We start from the raw sequence: 17,345 nt of genomic DNA, 5'->3' as shown, positions 1-17,345 counted from the left end.
CTTGTTTTTGGTAGATTCCAGGTATAAGTGATTCAATACAGTATTTGTGTTTCTCTGACTGATTTATTTCACTTTGTATAATGCCTTCAAGGTCTGTCTATGATGTTGGACATGGCAGGATTTTCTTCTTTCTCATAGCTAAGTAGTATTCCATTGTGTGTATGTATGCTACATCTTCTTTATCCATTCATCTTTAGACAGACACTTAAGTTGTTTCCATGCCTTGGCTATTGTGAATAATACTGCAGTGAACACGGGAGTGCGAATATATTTTCCAGATCCTGACTTCATTTCCTTTGGATATATGCATGTAAGTAGGATTACTGGATCATATGGTAGTTCTCTTTTTAAATTGTTGAGGAATCGCCATACTGTTTTCCATAGCGGCTGTACCAATTTACATTCCTACCAACAGCATACAAGAATTCCCTTTCCTCTGTGTCCTTGCCAACACCAAGTTCTTATCTTTTTGATAGTAGCCATCTGACAGATGAAGTGATGACATCTCATTGTAGTCTTGATTTACGTTTCCCTGACGATTAGCAGTGTTGAGTGCCTTTTCATGTATCTGTTGGCCTTTTGTCTACTTTCTTTGGAGAAATGCCTACTCAGGTCTGTGACATCATGATTTATAATAGGAAACATGTATTTGGTCTTTGTCTCTATTTCTGGCACAGAGATCTCAAAATCCTTGGCATTTTCTAAGTGATGAGAACATTAAAGGTGTCTCTTGTTAGGTTAATGAAATGACTTTTGGACTGAACCTAAGAATGGGGCTGGTTGCCAGGAAAATCAGACACTATTTAGAGGGTTGAACTTTCAGTCCCATACCCCTGACCTCCCGGGAAGGGGAAGGAGCTGGAGGTTGAAACAGTGGCCAGTGGCCAGTGATTTAGTCAGTCATGATTATGTACTGAGGCTTTCATAAAAACCTCCAAAGGACAGGGATTTGGAGAGCTTCCAGATTGGTGAATACATGGAGAGCCACAGAGAGTGGCTTACTTAGAGAGGGCCTGGAAACTGAGTCCTTTGACCATACCTTGCCTTATGCATCTCTTCCTTCTGGTTCCTGAGTAATATACTTTTATAATAAACCAATAATCTAGATAGTAAATGGGTTTCCAGAATTCTGTGAGGTACTCTAGCAAATCAATAAAACCTGAGGAGGAGGTCTGGGAAACTGATCTATAGCCCATCTCTCAGAAGCTCAGATGACAAGCTGGACTTGTGGTTGGTGTCTAAAGTGCATGTTTTTACAGTGGGGGTAGGACAGTCTTGTAGGACTGAGCCCTTAACCTGTGAGATCTGACACCATCTTCAGATAGATAAGATAGGTGTTCCATTTCATTCTTTTGCATGTGGATATTCAGTTTTCCCAATCTCTTACTAAAGAGACTCTCCCCATTTTGCATTCTTGGTGCCTTTGTCAAAGATTTGTTGACTGTATATATATGTGTTTATTTCTGGGCTATCTATTCTCTTCCTTTAGTCTATGTGTCTTCTTTTTTATGCCAGTGCCATACCATTTTGACTATTAGTATTTAAAATCAGAAAATGTAATACCTCCAGTTTTGTTCCTCTTTCTCAAGATTTCTTTGGCTATTGAGCCTTTGTGGCTTCTTATTTTTATTTTATTTATTTTGGCCACCTTGCACAGTTTGTGGGATCTTAGTTCCCCAACCAGAGACTGAACCCAGGCCCATGGCAGTGAGAGCACTGAGTCTAACCACTGGACCACCAGGGAATTCATTCCTTTTTTATTTTATTTGTAATAATTTTATACAGGCTGAGAAGCAGTAGTGAAGTTTATGTATTCTGTCTACCAGAAGGAAGAAGGACAAAATTCAAGGGTCCAGAATATTCCCCACATATTATCATAATTCTTTCAGGCTTCAAAGGATTTCCATATGAATTGTGTCATGTGATCCTTGAAACCACTTGTAAGGGTAGGTAGAACATCTAGATGATCATTGTATAAAAGAGGTTCAGGTTAAATACTTGACCAGTTATTTCCTGAAATGATACGTATAGTCTGTTAATTTTAACAAATCTTTATGAGGGGCCTAGTACTTCCTGGTCTTAGCTAAAGGCCCTTGCTCTGGACTTGCTCACAATCTTGAAATCTCCATAGAAACCACTATGACCCCAAATAGATATGATTCCTAAAATGATACTTAGAGACCCATAAATGTCTATAATGACACATATGACTGAAATGTCCACTGAAAATGTCCTCCAAAATTATAGACTTATATTATTGGAAGAATTGGTATCTTAATTAACCTCTTAACTAAAATTCATTGATTTAGCACCTGGCATATACGCAGCATCACCATGTAACTATTGATTTGATGCAAGTAGACTGCTAACTGTAAGTTGTTTGACTAGGGGAAGTATCTTTATCTTTCTAGTTTGTATATTTTCTCCTATAAAAAGTAAGAGGATTAGGCATGGGATCACTAAATCCCAGATTAGAGGTGAAGACATTAGTGATACCTTATGGTGGTTGGAGAGGGAAATGGCAACCCACTCCAGTATTCTTGCCTGGAAAAGCCCATGGACGGAGGAGCCTGGTAGGCTACAGTCCATGGAGTCGCAAAGAGTTGGACACAACTGAGTGACTTCACTTTCACTTATGGTGGTTGGTGTCGGGTTCATGGCCTCTGAAGGAGAAGATTTCACTCTAGGACCAAAGACGCAGTCTCAGGCACTCAGAGCTTTGTGCAGCAGAGATTTTGTTAAAGTGAAAGGATAGGGAAAGCTTCCAGCATAAGGAACTGGAAGTGGGGTAGAAGAGTACCCACTTTGCTAGTATGAGCTGAGCATTATATACTTTTCAGTTGGCTGCTGAGAATAGATAAAAAGAATACTTCAAGGTTGTAAAAGTTTTACTGGACCCTTCTCCCACAACATACATCTTGAGACAACATCGGGAAAAGATTAGCCAGGAGGAACAGCTTCCAGGCAACATGTCTCTGGGCTTCAGTAGTGCCAGTCTTGAGAAAGAACAAAATCCCAGTTAAGATATATTGTTATAATTACAGTCATTAACTCAGAGCCTCAGAAAAGCATTCGCATGAGTAAGATATATCATTGTAATATTTATATAGGGCTTAAGGGAAACAAGCCCTATGTGACTAAGGCAAAAGAATATCTGAAAGAATGCTTGCCTCCTCCTCAAGGGGCCTTGGACTCCCTATCAAGCTGCATAAGCTTTAACTCTCTCATTAGTATGAAGTCATGTTTAGCTTAGTGTAGAAATAGATGGATAAGTATAGAAATAATTGTGTATTCATGAGTTAGAATACACATATTTCCGAGCTCTGTCCTCTGAAGGGCCTGGAGGCAATGACACCCCAGTAGCAATGAGCACACTTAGCACCAGGTTTTTGATTTCTAGTACCATTCTCTAGTGAGAGTAACCAGGACTCCTGGGAGAAATGGCTGTTCCTAAAACTGGGACAGGGAATGTACAAGATGAGTTTGGAGCATCTTGTAGTGCCAGAAAGTAAAGAAGTGCTTTAAAAAAACTAATGAGGGTGTGTCAGAGGCACCAGTGCAACAGCTCCAAATGGCTAAAGCTGGAATCATTTGAGCAATGGAATAAATAATGTAGTATTGGATTATAACCCATGTTGTGAAATAAATATCCATGAATCCATACTGATATAAATAATTGAACAAACAAATACATGGGGGAGGATTCTTCCCAAACAGAAGAATTCTAAAAACTTTATGTAGATACTCTGCCCTCAAGGAGATGGATCATAACTCTTTAACCCTTCAGTATGGGCAGAGCATAGTAACTTCCTTCCAAATAAGACAATTTGGAAAAAAGAATAACTTTACAGTGTAGAAACCTAACAAACACAAGCTCAACAGGTTAACATCATTAGTGGTGAAATGATTAATAGTACCCTTGGTATGATGTGATGAGAATAGCACTTCACCTCTGTAGTTTTTCTCCTGACAATGCAAAACCCTAGCCTCATCATGAGGGGAAAATATTAGACAATCACAAATTAAGGAATAGTCTACAAAATACTTAACTAGTACGCCTCAAACCTGTCAAGATCATCGAAAACAAGGAAGGTGTAAGAGACTGTCACAGTCTAAAGCAGCCTAATAATAAAGGGCATATGATATTCTCAGTGGGATCCTGCGATAGAAAAACCACATTAGGTATAAAGTAAATAAATCAGAAATAAAGTATGGAACTTAGGTCTTTCAAATTGTCAAGGTCCTGAAAGACAACAAAACATTGAAGAATTGACAAAGATTAGAGGAGATTAAGGATACATAACTACTAAATGGAATATAGGATACTGGAACTAAAAGGGGAAATTGGTGGGAAAAGTGATGACAGTTAAATAAGTGGTTTAGTTAACAATTTTTTATGAATGTTAATTTCCTTGTTCCTTTGTTGGTATGTAAAGTCTTGCCTTTAGGGAATTTGGGCAAAAGCTATGTAAGAAATCTTTCTTTTAGTTTTTCAACTTTTATGAAAGAATGAAATCGGGCCCCCCCTCAAAAAAAAAAAAACATTAAAAATTACTAAAGCAATCCAAATAGTAAAACACAGACATCTAGTACCATGATGTTTCGTAAGAAGACTCTTCAAATGAGAGAATTTGCCTGCAAGGAAATCGAGAAAAAGAATGCTCTGAAGAGAGCTTTAAAATAAGTTTATTTAAAATCCACAGGGAACAGAATATGCTAGTTTGCATACACACTGACTCCACACCACTCTCATCCTGACCCACTTTCATCTATGGGTTCTGGCAGATAGTGGAGACCTCAGGATCAGTTTGAAGCCTGACAGAAAGAGCAGGTACAGGTCTTCCTCACTATTTGGCTAAATCAATGGTTCTTACACTTTACCATGCATCAGGAGGACTTACTAAAATTTCTGATTCAGTAAGTCTGGGGTGGAGTTTGAGAATTTCTGTCACATCCCAGATGATACTGATGTTTCTGGCTCAAGAGCCAAATTTTGAGAAACACTGGGCCAGGCAAGAGTCTGGAGACCAGTATTGGAGACTCCTCATAAAAGGCAATGTGCAGGAAAGGGTAAGCTGACTCCTGTAACCATAATACTGCTTCCCATATCCCCCAAAATAAAGAATTAAAACCAACCAGATTATGGGGAACAAATCTTCTGTACAGAAAAATTCCAAATAACTTATGTATGTATTGCCCTCTCAAGGAGGGCATGACTCCAGGCCTGAGACTGTTTATCCTCAGGAAGGCCAGGTGGCATCCTTAACCCATGTCTGGTGTCTGAGAATTTGGATTTGGGGAGGGTTCTTACCACCCTGATAAGAGTAGCTCCCTTAGACGAAACTGTATAACTATGTGGGTTTTTTTTTTTTTTTTATGCTTGTAAAGGAATTTATCCATTTCCTGTAAATTATGGAATCTAGTATCTTATATTTATTTATGCTTATTTTTGACTGTGCTGGGTCTTCACTGCTCTGTGCAGGCTTTCTTTAGTTGTGGTGGGCGGGGACTCCTCTCAAGTTGCAGGGCATGGGCTTCTCATTATGGTGGCTTCTCTTGTTGCAGAGCTTGGGCTCCTGAGTGCGGGCTCAGTAGTCGTGGTGCTTGGGTTTAGTTGCCCCGTGGCATGTGGAATCTTCCCAGACCAGGAATCGAACCTATGTCCCCTTCATTATCAAGTGGATTCTTAACCAGTGAAGTCTAACCATGTGTTTTATATTGAACACCTGCTTTCCTTTGGGGAGCCTGGAATTTTGATATATGCTAGGCAGAGGGTGCCTATGTACCTAGCCCTCATTACAAACCTCAGGCACTGAGTGGAAAGATGTGAAAATCTTCTGACTGCTTCTGTCTTAGGGAAAAAAGAAGCAAGGTTTAGTAGTCATGAATTTAAGATGTCAGGTGGTATTTTTCTCTCGCCCTATTTGAGTGTTTTAGTGAAGACACATAACAAAGGTAATACCCAAGCTAGTATGGGGGAAAGGGCAATGGAATCCAGAGTGCAAGGTAGGGTATGGATATAATGTTGGACCATGGGTTTTAGACCAGGTGGGTTAAGAAGTGAAGACAGAGCAGGTTGATGAAGCTTCCCTGGTGGTCCAATGGTTAAGAATCTGCCTGCTAATGCAGGGGTCGTGGGTTCAGCCCCTGGTATGGGAATATGCCACATGCCGCAGAGCAGCTGAGCCCATGTGCCACACCTGCTGAAGCCTGCGTGCCTAGAGCCTGTGCTCTGCAACAAAAGAAGCCATTGCAGTGAGAGGCTTGCACGCTGCAACCAAGAGTAGCCCACCCCTGCCCTGAAGCAACTAGAGACAAAAAAAACCCACACAAAGCAACAAAGACCCAGCACAACGCCCCACCCCCCAAAAAAAGAGGAGGTTGATGGAGGGCACACAGGGGAGTCAAAAAACTGTTGGAGTTCAGAGTATTGGACTAAGTGTGCTGGAAAGATAAGAGATGTTTTTGGAGAGTAAGATGCTTGAAATCAAGGTTTTGATGATAATGACATAGGTAGATTATAGGATCATTGGGGTGAGAAGGTCATTGAACTGAGAGGCCAGGTGGTAAAGGTCTACCTCAACACTTGTACTCATTCTCCCATCCTCCTTAATATCAGAACCTTGATTTTTACCTGGGCACATTGCCTCTCTGTATAAGGATACATTTCGTAGCCTCTCTGGTAGCTAGATATATGTGACTAAATATTCCCAATGAGATCCAAGTGGCAATGTTCTGTGGAAGGCAGTGTTCTCCTAGGAAGCTGCCTTAAGAGAAAGGGAACTATATTTCTCTTTCCTTTTGTGTAGAATGTCCATACAATGGCTGGAGCTCCAGCAGCCATCTTGGGCCATAAGACAGAAGCCATATGCTGATAGTGGAGCAGAAAGAGATGCTGTGGAACTGCTCTACCATTTCAGGGCTATCTTCCTCCAGACTTTTTAATATGAGAGGGAAATAAACTTTAACCTTGTTTAACCCACTGTTACTTTGGGTTACTGTTACTAATCCTAACTAATACATTGGATGAGTGAAAGTGTTACTTACATAATTGTGGAAATCAACTACAGAATAAGGTTACATATCCATGTTCATAGCAGCATTATTTACAATAGCCCAAACATGAAAACAACCAAACTGTTCATTCGTGGAGAAATAAAGAATATGTGGTGTATATACACAATGGTATATTATTTAGCAATAAAAATAAAGGAAATCCTGCCTCTGCAACAACATGGATGGACCTTGAAGGCATTATGCTAAGTGAAGTAAGTAAGACAAAGAGAGAAATAGCATATGATCTCAGTCATATGTGGAATCTAGAAAATAAAACACTTAAATCACAGGTGCACAGAGAAGATTGGTGGTTGGCAGAGGCAGGACATGGGCAAAATGGGCGAAGGAGGTCTAAAGGTAAGTGCGCCATGCTTGGTAGCTCAGTCATGTCTGACTCTTTGCAACCTCGTGGACTGTATAGCCCGCCAGGCTCCTCTGTCCATGGGGATTCTCCAGGCATGGGAATCATGGTGGATTCTTTACCTCCTGAGCCATCAGGGAAGCCCCTAAAGGTAAATACTTCCAGTTATAAAATAAGTCCTGGGGATATATTGTACACCATGGTGACTATAATTAACAATATTCTGTGTACATTTGAAAGTTGCTAACAGAGTAGATCTTTAAAGTCTCATCACAAGAAAAAAACTGTATTAACTATTTGTAGTGATCGATCTTAACTATACTTACTATGGTGATCACTTAATAATATATGCATAAATCATTATATTGTACTTGAAACTTTGTATATTTGTATACACTTGAAATTGTATATTTGAAACTAACATAATGCATGTCAGGTATATATCAATAAAAAACTGAGGTTAAAAAAAGTGCTGAAAAAATCAACTACAGGAGTAATATGTATAGAGAAAGGTGGAAAGCTTGGTGCTCAAATCTTCACTGAATGAAGAGTAAACAGGAGGTCTCTAAATAACTTCAAATAGAAGAGACGGTGGGTACTTTAAAGAAGCTGGGGAACGTGACAAAACATGAAGATACAGTAGTGAGGACCAGGACAGCAAGGAGGATCAAGGAAGACTTGTCTCCCATCTTCTTTCCTGTGCTGAGACTGACTTTTTAAATCCTGTGTTTGATCAAAGAATTAAGTTATAGACAGGACATATCACTTGTGTTTCAAACCAAACAGAATATTAGAGATGACATACTGACTCAGATCAAAGATTTATCCAAGAATATTTTCTGGAAGAACGTGCTTGGCCCACAAACATTTCAATGTGTTAAGAACCCCTCAATCGAGGGAGGAGCCAAGATGGCGGAGGAGTAGGACGGGGAGACCACTTTCTCTCCTACAAATTCATCAAAAGAATATCTGAACGCAGAGCAAACTTCACAAAACAACTTCTGATCGCTAGCTGAGGTCATCAGGTGCCCAGAAAAGCAGCCCATTGTCTTCAAAAGGAGGTAGGACAAAATATAAAAGATAAAAAGTGAGACAAAAGAGCTAAGGACGGAGATCCGGGGAAGCAAGTCTTTAGAGGACGTTTCCAGACACCGGGAAACCCTCGCACTGGCAGGCCTGGGGGAAGTGTTTGAATCTAGGAGGGCAACCTGACTGGGAGGGAAACAATAAATAAAACCCACAGATTACGTGCCTAAAAGCAACTCTCAGCAGAAAAGTGCCCCAGACACCCGCATCCGCCACCAGCAAGTGGGGGCCGCACGGAGAGGAGCCGGCGGCCTTGTTTGGGGCAGGGTCCGGGCCTGAGTGCCCTGAGGACAATCGGAGGGAGCTTTTGTGAGTTGCCGGCTTGAACTGTGGGAGAGCAGGGAAGAGAGAGAAAATTGACCAGCCGGAACTCGCTGCCGGCCGTTCGCGGAACGGGGGGACCGACAGAGTCCGGAGAGGGGCTCGCAGACTGCGGGCCGGCCCGGACCCGCCGGAGGCGGGAGCAGGTCGCGGCGAGACACAGCGCGCAGGCACCCGACAGACGCGGGCGGGGACGGGCTGGGGACGCAGAGGGCAGGAGGCGCACACACCCGACTGGCGCCGGCAGAAACCGAGATTGGGGCCGTGGAAGGGAGAGGGTGCGCCGCACCCGGAGAGAGTGCGCCGGTCAAACTTCTGGCTGCCTGGACCGCTCTGACGGGGAAGGCACAAGAGCGGACTCAGCCTTTTGATCCGCGCTTTTGTGGATCACCCGAGGGCTGGAGCTGCGCAGGGCGCGCTCCATGTGGAGCGGCCGGGATCCTGAGCAGCGCAGACCGAGAAACCAGCGCCAGCCTCTCCCGGCAGCGCCAGCCCATCCCCGCAGCGTCAGGCCCTCCCAGCAGCGCGACAGAACTAGCTACCTGAATAAGAGTCCACCTCCGCCCGCCTGTGTCAGGGCGGAAATGAGGCTCTGAAGAAACCGGCAAACAGAAGCCAAATAAACAAAGGGAACCGCTTCAGGAGAGAGCGGTGCAATAGATTAAAATCCCTGTAGAAAACACCGATTACAGCGGAAGAGGCCTGTAGATATCGAGAACTGTAAGCTGGAACGAGGAGGTATCTGAAACTGAGCCGAACCGACACTGACCGCAACAGCTCCAGAGAAATTCCTAGATATATTTTTACTTTTTTTTTTTTTTTTAATAAGAAAAAAAAAATTTTTTTTAATTTTTTCTTTTTTCTTTTTTCTCTTTTATTTTCCTTTAAAATTCCCTATTAGTCCCCCATCACTCCTTAACTTTCATTTTCATAGATTTTTAAGAATTTTTTAATTAGGGAAAATTCTTTTTTTTTTCTTTCTTTTTTTTCTCCTTTTTCTCTTCTATTTTCTATTTTTCTTTTTCTCTTATTTCTTTTAAAGTCCTCTAGTACTCCTCTACTACTCCTTAATTTTCATTTTCAATAGACTATAACCTTACCAAAAATAAAAAAAAAAAGAGAAGCCCTATTTTTTAAACTGAACCTCATATATATTTAAAAAAAATTTTTTGTGTGTGTTTTGGTTTTTGTTTTTAATATAGTATTTTTAAGAGTCTAATCTCTAGATTTTTAATTTTTGTTTTTCAATATATGATATAAATTGTGAACACTTAAGAACCCAATATTCAGTTCCCATTTTTATTCAGGAGTGTGTTGATTTTTCTCTCCCAATCTTGACTCTCTGTTTTCTACCTCAGAATACCTCTATTTCCTCCTTTCTCCTTTTCTTCCCAATCCAATTCTGTGAATCTTGGTGGGTGTCTGGGTTACGGAGAACATTCTGGGAACAGACAACTGCGTAGATCTGTCTCTCTCCTCGAGTCCCCCTTTTTCTCCTCCTGCTCAACACTATCTTCCTCCTCCCTCTCCTCTTCTTCATGTAACTCTGTGAACCTCTCTGGGTGTCCCTAATGGGGGAGAATCTTTTCGCCATTAACCTAGAAGTTTTATTATCAGTGCTGTGTAGTTGGAGAAGTCCTGAGACTACAGGAAGAATAAAACTGAAATCCAGAGGCAGGAGACTTAAGCCCAAAACCTGAGAACACCAGAAAACTCCTGACTACATGGAACTTTAAGTAATAAGTGACCATCCAAAAGCCTCCATACCTACACTGAAACCAACCACCACCCAAGAGCCAATAAGTTTTAGAGCAAGACATACCAAGCAAATTCTCCAGCAACGCAGGAACATAGCCCTAAACGTCAACATACAGGCTGCCCAAGGTCACACCTAACACATAGACCCATCTCAAAACTCATTACTGAGCACTCCATTGCTCTCCAGAGAGAAGAAATCAAGTTCCACGCACCAGAACACCGACACAAACTTTCCTAACCAGGAAACCTTGACAAGCCAATCGTCTAACCCCACCCACTGGGTAAATCCTCCACAATAAAAAGGAACCACAGACCTCCAGAATACAGAAAGCCCACTCCAGACACAGCAATCTAAACAAGATGAAAAGGCAAAGAAATACCCAACAGGTAAAGGAACATGAAAAATGCCCACCAAGTCAAGCAAAAGAGGAGGAGGTAGGGAATCTACCTGAAAAAGAATTTAGAATAATGATAATAAAAATGATCCAAAATCTTGAAAACAAAATGGAGTTACAGATAAATAGCCTGGAGACAAAGATTGAAAAGATGCAAGAAATGTTTAATAAAGACCTAGAAGAAATAAAACAGAGTCAATTAAAAATGAATAATGCAATGAATGAGATCAAAAACACTCTGGAGGGAACCAAGAGTAAAATAACGGAGACAGAAGATAGGATAAGGGAGGTAGAAGATAAAATGGTGGAAATAAATGAAGCAGAGAGGAAAAAAGAAAAAAGGATCAAAAGAAATGAGGACAACCTCAGGGACCTCTGGGACAATGTGAAACGCCCCAACATTCGAATCATAGGAATCCCAGAAGAAGAAGACAAAAAGAAAGGCCATGAGAAAATACTCGAGGAGATAATAGCTGAAAACTTCCCTAAAATGGGGAAGGAAATAGCCACCCAAGTCCAAGAAACCCAGAGAGTCCCAAACAGGATAAACCCAAGGCGAAACACCCCAAGACACATATTAATCAAATTAACAAAGATCAAACACAAAGAACAAATATTAAAAGCAGCAAGGGAGAAACAACAAATAACACACAAAGGGATTCCCATAAGGATAACAGCTGATCTATCAATAGAAACCCTCCAGGCCAGAAGGGAATGGCAAGACATACTGAAAGTAATGAAAGAGAATAACCTACAACCTAGATTACTGTACCCAGCAAGGATCTCATTCAGATATGAAGGAGAATTCAAAAGCTTTACAGACAAGCAAAGGCTGAGAGAATTCAGCACCACCAAACCAGCTCTTCAACAAATGCTAAAGGATCTTCTCTAGATAGGAAATGCAGAAAGGTTGTATAAACATGAACCCAAAACAACAAAGTAAATGGCAACGGGACCACACCTATCAATAATTACCTTAAATGTAAACGGGTTGAATGCCCCAACCAAAAGACAAAGATTGGCTGAATGGATACAAAAACAAGACCCCTATATATGCTGTCTACAAGAGACCCACCTCAAAGCAAGAGACACATACAGACTAAAAGTGAAGGGCTGGAAAAAAATATTTCATGCAAACGGAGACCAAAAGAAAGCAGGAGTCTCAATACTCATATCAGATAAAATAGACTTTCAAATAAAGGATGTGAAAAGAGACAAAGAAGGACACTACTTAATGATCAAAGGATTAATGCAAGAAGAAGATATAACAATTATAAATATATATGCACCCAACATAGGAGCACCACAATATGTGTGGCAAATGCTAACGAGTATGAAAGAGGAAATTAATACTAACACAATAATAGTGGGAGACTTTAATACCCCACTCACAACTATGGATAGATCAACTAAACAGAAAATTAACAAGGAAACACAAACCTTGAATGACACAATGGACCAGCTAGACCTGATTGATATCTATAGGACATTTCACCCCAAAACAATCAACTTCACCTTTTTCTCAAGTGCACACGGAACCTTCTCCAGAATAGATCACATCCTGGGCCATAAATCTGGTCTTGGAAAATTCAAAAAAACTGAAATCATTCCAGTCATCTTTTCTGACCACAGTGCAGTAAGATTACATCTCAATTACAGGAAAAAAATTGTTAAAAATGCAAACATATGGAGGCTAAATAACACGCTTCTGAATAACCAACAAATCATAGAAGAAATCAAAAAAGAAATCAAAATATGCATAGAAATGAATGAAAATGAAAACACAACAACCCAAAACCTATGGGATACTGTAAAAGCAGTGCTAAGGGGAAGGTTCATAGCATTACAGGCTCACATCAAGAAACAAGAAAAAAGCCAAATAAATAACCTAACTCTACACCTAAAGCAATTAGAGAAGGAAGAAATGAAGAACCCCAGGGTTAGCAGAAGGAAAGAAATCCTAAAAATTAGGGCAGAAATAAGTGCAAAAGAAACTAAAGAGACCATAGCAAAAATCAACAAAGCTAAAAGCTGGTTTTTTGAAAAAATAAACAAAATTGACAAACCATTAGCAAGATTCATTAAGAAGCAAAGAGAGAAGAACCAAATTAACAAAATTAGAAATGAAAATGGAGAGATCACAACAGACAACACTGAAATACAAAGGATCATAAGAGACTACTACCAGCAGCTCTATGCCAATAAAATGGACAACTTGGAAGAAATGGACAAATTCTTAGAAAAGTATAACCTTCCAAAACTGAACCAGGAAGAAATAGAAGATCTTAACAGACCCATCACAGGCAAGGAAATCGAAACTGTAATTAAAAAATCTACCAGCAAACAAAAGCCCAGGACCAGATGGCTTCACAGCTGAATTCTACCAAAAATTTAGAGAAGAGCTAACACCTATCTTACTCAAACTCTTCCAGAAAATTGCAGAGGAAGGTAAACTTCCAAACTCATTCTATGAGGCCACCATCACCCTAATTCCAAAACCAGACAAAGATGCCACAAAAAAAGAAAACTACAGGCCAATATCACTGATGAACATAGATGCAAAAATCCTTAACAAAATTCTAGCAAACAGAATCCAACAACATATTAAAAAAATCATACACCACGACCAAGTGGTCTTTATCCCAGGAATGCAAGGATTCTTTAATATCTGCAAATCAATCAATGTAATACACCACATTAACAAATTGAAAGATAAAAACCATATGATTATCTCAATAGATGCAGAGAAAGCCTTTGACAAAATTCAACACCCATTCATGATTAAAACTCTCCAGAAAGCAGGAATAGAAGGAACATACCTCAACATAATAAAAGCTATGTATGACAAACCCACAGCAAGTATCACCCTCAATGGTGAAAAATTGAAAGCATTTCCCCTGAAATCAGGAACAAGACAAGGCTGCCCACTCTCACCACTACTATTCAACATAGTGTTGGAAGTTTTGGCCACAGCAATCAGAGCAGAAAAAGAAGTAAAAGGAATCCAGATAGGAAAAGAAGAAGTGAAACTCTCACTGTTTGCAGATGACATGATCCTCTACATAGAAAACCCTAAAGACTCTACCAGAAAATTACTAGAGCTAATCAATGAATATAGTAAAGTTGCAGGATATAAAATTAACACACAGAAATCCCTTGCATTCCTATATACTAACAATGAAAAAACAGAGAAATTAAGGAAACAATACCATTCACCATTGCAACAAAAAGAATAAAATACTTAGGAATATATCTACCTAAAGAAACAAAAGACCTATACATAGAAAACTATAAAACACTGACGAAAGAAATCAAAGAGGACACAAACAGATAGAGAAACATACCATGCTCATGGATTGGAAGAATCAATATTGTCAAAATGGCTATTCTACCCAAAGCAATCTATAGATTCAGTGCAATCCCTATCAAGCTACCAACGGTATTTTTCACAGAACTAGAACAAAGAATTTCACAATTTGTATGGAAATACAAAAAACCTCGAATAGCCAAAGTAATCCTGAGAAAGAAGAATGGAACTGGAGGAATCAACCTGCCTGACTTCAGACTATACTACAAAGCCACAGTCATCAAGACAGTATGGTACTGGCACAAAGACAGAAATATAGATCAATGGAACAGAATAGAAAGCCCAGAGATAAATCCACGAACTTATGGACACCTTATCTTTCACAAAGGAGGCAAGGATACACAATGGAAAAAAGACAACCTCTTTAACAAGTGGTGCTGGGAAAACTGGTCAACCACTTGTAAAAGAATGAAACTAGAACACTTTCTAACACCATACACAAAAATAAACTCAAAATGGATTAAAGATCTAAATGTCAGACCAGAAACTATAAAACTCCTAGAGGAGAACATAGGCAAAACACTCTCTGACATAAATCACAGCAAGATCCTCTATGACCCACCTCCCAGAATATTGGAAATAAAAGCGAAAATAAACAAATGGGACCTAATGAAACTTAAAAGCTTTTGCACTACAAAGGAAACTATAAGTAAGGTGAAAAGACAGCCCTCAGATTGGGAGAAAATAATAGCAAATGAAGAAACAGACAAAGGATTAATCTCAAAAATATACAAGCAACTCTTGAAGCTCAATTCCAGAAAAATAAATGACCCAATCAAAAAATGGGCCAAAGAACTAAACAGACATTTCTCCAAAGAAGACATACAGATGGCTAACAAACACATGAAAAGATGCTCAACATCACTCATTATCAGAGAAATGCAAATCAAAACCACAATGAGGTACCATTACACGCCAGTCAGGATGGCTGCTATCCAAAAGTCTACAAGCAATAAATGCTGGAGAGGGTGTGGAGAAAAGGGAACCCTCTTACACTGTTGGTGGGAATGCAAACTAGTACAGCCGCTATGGAGAACAGTGTGGAGATTTCTTGAAAAACTGGAAATAGAACTGCCATATGACCCAGCAATACCACTCCTGAGCATACACACTGAGGAAACCAGATCTGAAAGAGACACGTGCACCCCAATGTTCATCGCAGCACTGTTTATAATAGCCAGGACTTGGAAGCAACCTAGATGCCCATCAGCAGATGAATGGATAAGGAAGCTGTGGTACATATACACCATGGAATATTACTCAGCCGTTAAAAAGAATTCATTTGAACCAGTTCTAATGAGATGGATGAAACTGGAGCCCATTATACAGAGTGAAGTAAGCCAGAAAGATAAAGAACATTACAGCATACTAACACATATATATGGAATTTAGAAAGATGGTAACGACAACCCTATATGCAAAACAGAAAAAGAGACACAGAAATACAGAACAGACTTTTGAACTCTGTGGGAGAAGGTGAGGGTGGGATGTTGCGAAAGAACAGCATGTATATTATCTATGGTGAAACAGGTCACCAGCCCAGGTGGGATGCATGAGACAAGTGCTCGAACCTGGTGCACTGGGAAGACCCAGAGGAATCGGGTGGAGAGGGAGGTGGGAGGGGGGATCGGGATGGGGAATACGTGTAAATCTATTGCTGATTCATGTCAATGTATGACAAAAACCACTGAAAAAATAAATAAATAAATTTTAAAAAAAATAATAAAAAAAAATAAAAGTGAAAAAAACAAAAAAACAAACAAACAAAAAAAAGAACCCCTCAATCTCCTGATCACTTTTTAATAAAATGGTAAAGTATTATTCACTATTTTATTTACTTTTTAAAAAACTCATTCATACTGTTATCTCCCATGTTGAATTTATTTAATTAACTAATCACTAATTTACTGAGGTCTTACTATGTTTCAGACAATATATTGGGTACTAGGAACATACAAATTAATAATAAAGTATCTTCCCCAAAGGAAGAGTAAAATTATCTCATTCGTGAATGTACTTGTCATTAATGTATCATACAATTTGCTAGTGGAGATGATTGGCTTAATATGCCTAGCTACAAGAGAGAAATTAACTGAGTATTTTAAGAAAAGGTGTCCTTTGACCTCCCATTACCATTTTCTCCTCTCTACAACTGTAGCCTGTACTTATTCAGCAAAGGAAAAAAAATTGCTGTAGTAAGTTATAGTGTGCTTTATTACAACAGCTTTATTTGTAGCCTGATCAAGGGAAAAGACAGCAATTTAAATGAATGGTACTGTCCAATGTAACAGTATTTCTTCTCTGAGAAAATTCCACTAGATTATGGCTCCGGGTCAAATCCTGAACCAAAGGAATATGTTTCTTTTTTCTTTAATAATTTAAGATTTTTAGAATACTTTTAAGAAAAACTTGGGAAGAGAGTATAGGGCCTCTGTATATCCCACATCCAATTTATTTTATTGTTAACATTTTACATTATTGTGGTACATTTGTCACAACCAATAAACCAATCAGTACACTGTTATTAACCAAAATCCATAGTTTATTAACACTTCTTCAGTTTTTACTTCTTGTCCTTTTTATTTTCCAAGACCCATCTAAGATACATTGCATTTAGTTATCAGGTCTCCTTAGGCTCCTCTATACTACAGCAGTTTCAGACCTTCCTGTTTCTTTGATGAGCTTGACAGTTTTGAGACGGTCAGGTATTCTGTAAGATATTCTTGAACTTGGGTTTGTCTGATGTTTTTCTCACAGGTAGACTGGGTTATGGTTTTAGGGGGGAAGACCATAGATGCTAAGTACCTTTCTCATCACATCATATCAAGAATACATACTGTCAACATGACCTCACTGTTGATGTTAATCTTGATCACCCAGTTGAGGTAGTGTTTCTTGGATTTCTCCACTGCAAAGTTATTGCCCCCGCTTTTCATACTGTTCTCTTTGGAAGGAAGTCACTCTCTGCAGCCTATACTTAAGGAGTGGGGAATTATGCTAC

Source organism: Cervus elaphus, chromosome 20, assembly GCF_910594005.1.
Source record: "Cervus elaphus chromosome 20, mCerEla1.1, whole genome shotgun sequence".
Lineage (NCBI taxonomy): Eukaryota > Metazoa > Chordata > Mammalia > Artiodactyla > Cervidae > Cervus > Cervus elaphus.
Note: the sequence above shows the minus strand (reverse complement) of the source record.